The 4,568-nt window shown below is 40.8% G+C and overlaps 1 long non-coding RNA gene across 1 annotated transcript in view; it reads right to left on the reverse strand.

Annotated features, from left to right (window-relative positions):
• Nucleotides 1-487: 487 nt before the first annotated feature.
• LOC115238166 overlaps nt 488-4,568 on the reverse strand; it is a 132,538-nt gene continuing 128,457 nt past the window's right edge. The window contains exons 2-4 of the long non-coding RNA XR_003884452.1: nt 4,076-4,176; nt 3,719-3,951; nt 488-678 (exon numbers count right to left, since the gene is read on the reverse strand). This is a non-coding gene — a long non-coding RNA (uncharacterized LOC115238166). The remainder of the gene's footprint in view (nt 679-3,718; nt 3,952-4,075; nt 4,177-4,568) is intronic.

A 4,568-nucleotide genomic window follows, 5' to 3' on the forward strand; every position in this document is an offset into this window, starting at 1 on the left:
CCATCTTTCGGGCAGCGTACGAATCCCGCGTTGAAAAAACTGGTCATCTTTTAAAGCGACCCACGGATCGATCCAATTTCTTACTTCTTCATATGACCGGAAGTGCTGGTCAACCAGGCCGTGTGCCATTGATCGAAACAACTGATAGTCAGAGGGAGCAACGTCTGGAGAATACGGCGGGTGGGGTAGGACTTCCCATTTCAACGTTTCCAAGTATGTCTTGACCACTTTCGCAACATGAGGTCGAGCATTGTCATGCTGCAAAATCACTTTATCGTGTCTCTCGTTGTATTGCGGCCGTTTGTCTTTTGGTATAATTCATTACATGAATTATATATATATATAAGTAAATAAGAATTCTTTATAGAATTTAAAAAAGTTTAACAAATTAAGATCCGATCGACACAATTCGATTCCTCCCTCAAGTAGTTTTCACATTAAATTAATATTCGGTCAGAGCCGATGAGAGATTTGTACTCACATTCCTTGTTGCGATCCATGGCGTGCTGAAGGGGGGAATCATCGACCTCCGCCTTCGGCGGCGACTGATTGCCCTCGGCCATCTCCGATCCCGATTCTGGAGCAGCAGCACCGGCGGCCTTCCTTCCTGCCGCGTCCGCCGCTGCTTTATCCTGCTGCGGCGAGGGCTTCGTCCCTTTCTTACCGTTTCCAGCGTCCCTGCAGGCCCGAAACGAGCAAAATGAGATTTGTGAATTAATCTTTCATACATCGCCGCGTGTGTGCCACGTCGCGTCGTCGGTTCCAAGAGAAACCGATTCAGCCTGTACCGGCTACCGATCCAGTGTCAATCGGATCCCGGGTCCTTCGTCGTCGAGGCATGTTTTTGTCGCGGATGATGGAATGACGGATCAATCGACACTCAATCGGACGACGTTTTCATCAAAAAGCATCGGAAACGACTGCTCTTTTCTTCTCTCAAGAGCGAGACGCGAATCTTCACCGAATAAGAAATATGTTTGATGATATCGAATTGTATTTACATCGAGAATTTGTACCCGAAGTGTGTGTACACACATACAAATGTATATATTTAAACTCGAATAAATTTTAAAAAGCTATAGTAATATATTATGGACACCGCCCGACAATGATTATTCATGCTGAAAATATTACGATCACACGAAAATACGATTTACTCAACCAGAAAAATTGTATTATTTTTATACTCGTCACGACTCTGTTGTCAACAGACAGTATATGTTTATAAAATGTTAATCGCAAATTGTAATAATTGCTTGGAATAATTACGTTTCTTTAAAAAAGAAAAATGCGACGATATACGGAGCGACTCGTGCCGCTGCCTTCCTTCAGCAATGATAACATGACAATGTATCAAAACAATAACGCGTTGTATGCCATACGCCGTCGATCCCCTTCCACTGTTTACATACTTTATATAGAAGAAGTTATCCCCACCTATGTTTACCTCACTATGGGTCGCGGATGATGGAATGACGGATCAATCGACACTCAATCGGACGACGTTTTCATCAAAAAGCATCGGAAACGACTGCTCTTTTCTTCTCTCAAGAGCGAGACGCGAATCTTCACCGAATAAGAAATATGTTTGATGATATCGAATTGTATTTACATCGAGAATTTGTACCCGAAGTGTGTGTACACACATATAAATGTATATATTTAAACTCGAATAAATTTTAAAAAGCTATAGTAATATATTATGGACACCGCCCGACAATGATTATTCATGCTGAAAATATTACGATCACACGAAAATACGATTTACTCAACCAGAAAAATTGTATTATTTTTATACTCGTCACGACTCTGTTGTCAACAGACAGTATATGTTTATAAAATGTTAATCGCAAATTGTAATAATTGCTTGGAATAATTACGTTTCTTTAAAAAAGAAAAATGCGACGATATACGGAGCGACTCGTGCCGCTGCCTTCCTTCAGCAATGATAACATGACAATGTATCAAAACAATAACGCGTTGTATGCCATACGCCGTCGATCCCCTTCCACTGTTTACATACTTTATATAGAAGAAGTTATCCCCACCTATGTTTACCTCACTATGGACACAAAACGGATCATTGTCGGGTAGTGTACATTTTTTCCAAGTTAAAATTTCACGAATATGTTCAGTCTTGAATAAATTAAAAATTCGAATTAATATACCAACATAAAAAAAATATATATATATATTCAACATAAAAAGAAATATCTAACAAAAAAAAAATATTTGATGAAATATTTAATATAAAAAAAAATTTAACATAAAAAAAATATTTAAATATCTCGCGAGGAATCGAATTCTTTAATATTGCAGCGCCTCAAGTTTTCACGATAACGAAGATATTTTCTATCGATCCATTCTCAGATAACACAAGTACCGTATAAAATGGACGCGTAAATATGGTAAAATAAATGTGGCGGAATAATCTTGGGTATAATATAGAGGGAATATCGAGTCGTGTTCCTCCTGCGGCGAAAGGGTAAGAATAACCGTTTTAGTCATCGGAGGGTGAAAACATTTATCTCGATGGCCCGACGATGGTTCTACGAGAGTCCCACGAGAGTCCAGGTGGCTCGCGACGCATAAGACGAGAATGGTGCGTCGCGCGAGCAAAATGTCACGTAAAAAATTCGCGAAAATATCAGAGAAAATTACGCATGGTCCGTAAGTAGATAGGTAGGAAAGTGGCGAGTCGATTAAAGATTTTAAAGCATCGAGAGCCAACGATCCGAGCGAGGTAGTTTAAGATCCCGAGGGGAAAGTTCCGAGAAAAGATTACTTCGTCACAGCTGGAGATAGGAAGCCGGTCGTTAAGAGCGTTTATATTCTCGCGTAACGATTACACGCGGTACTGATACTAAATTGCGGGTTAATCGCTCGCTCGGCGCGGGCTCTAAACGCGCGATCTCGCAACTCGCAACAGCGGCGGATTAAGGCACGTGGAGAGGCCCAAGGCGTGCGCGAGAAGTAATTTTAATCCCTCCCATTTAAGGATTTTCCTATCAAAGGTTCTCTCAAGTCAAAAGTATAAATCTTATTTAGTTATTACGTGAAATCAGATATTATCATCAAATGTTCTCTCAAGTGTTATCGCAAATTGATAAAATTTAAATCTCCCTCCATCCCCAATATAATCGCGTTGATTAAAAAATGTATATTACACGCATTAAATATTAATTCGAAATTTGCGTTCTGAGCGTGTATCGCGAGATACACCCAGGCAAGATTCTCCTGGAACCGTGCGATAATCTCCGCTCTTAGCAACTTGTCTTCTTTCTGTTACGACCGCGGTCGCGGATTAAGAGCAATAATGTCTGCCGAGGTAGTAATGACGTGGTGGAGGCGCGACAAAACGTTAGGGAGGCCCGCTCTTGGAGCTTGTTAAAATAATCGAGAGGCAGGTGTCGAGCGACGCGTCTATTTTTCGATCGCGATAACGCCTCGGCCTCGCGCCGATCGAGAAATCGCGCGCATACTTTGTTCTATTTATACGGGATGTCGCGTACCGGTTATACTCGCACACCGGTAGAAAGTGATAACGCGACTCGAATATTCTCCTCATTTCGCGATTTCACGAGGTTTTATTAATATTCGGACGATATAATTCGAGTTTCTCTCTCGGCGAGAGAGAGAGAGAGAGAGAGTTTCTCTATCCTTCTCGCTCCGTGTCGTTGAAATCTGCATACGACGCGCGACATGCAAGTTATCTCACCTCTCGTCCTTGGCGTCGCGCCTAGGATCCTTCCTGTCCCGATCCTTATCCTTGTGGCCGTCCGCTTTTTTCACCTTGGATCTCGACTTGGCGTCGCCTTTGGCGATCTTGTGCTCGCCGCCGCGTTCGGTAGCGACGACCACGGCGGCGTTCTCGTCGCAGGATTGCGCGCTGGAAGCGCCCGAAGACGTGAGGGACGACGATGCCGATGCTGCTCGGCTGTTAGTGTAATCCTGTACGAGGAGCGCACACCTCGTTAATCCCGCATTCGTTCAACGAGCGCGCCGAAAAGACGGTCGGCTGGTCGATGCTGCCGATTCTGATAACGCCGGAGAGAAATATAAGCTTTAAGCTTACCTTAAACCACTCTGGATAAATCGCGCTGATGGTGTCCAGAAGGTCCTGATCGAGTTGAATCCTCCAAAACGAGGAACCGCTGTCCAACCTGTGGCCAGACTCTGAAACAAGGAATATTGTAAAAAATTAAGTTATTTAATAAATTATTGTGATAGCGTAATACAATATATATAATTGTACATAACGAGGTAAATCAAAAATTCCTTAATCTTCCAGGTGTTTTTGTTCAAAATTTCAGATAAAGAAAATATTTTAAATATTTTTTGTTATATATAATTTTCTAAAATAAATTTTTTTTCATAACTTTCGTAAGATAAGCATTTTTCTCAGTTGCGTATAAAATTTTTATTTCTTTATCACTAAAAATTACAATAAAGAATGTGTACTACATATTCAATATTTTGTTCATATATTTTATTATTATATTTTATTAATTTATATAATTTATTTATAATTTATATAATTTATGTATATTATTATATGTGTAGGAAAG

This window comes from Formica exsecta, unplaced genomic scaffold (genome assembly GCF_003651465.1).
Source record: "Formica exsecta isolate Colony F162 unplaced genomic scaffold, ASM365146v1 scaffold323, whole genome shotgun sequence".
NCBI classification, from domain to species: Eukaryota; Metazoa; Arthropoda; class Insecta; order Hymenoptera; family Formicidae; genus Formica; species Formica exsecta.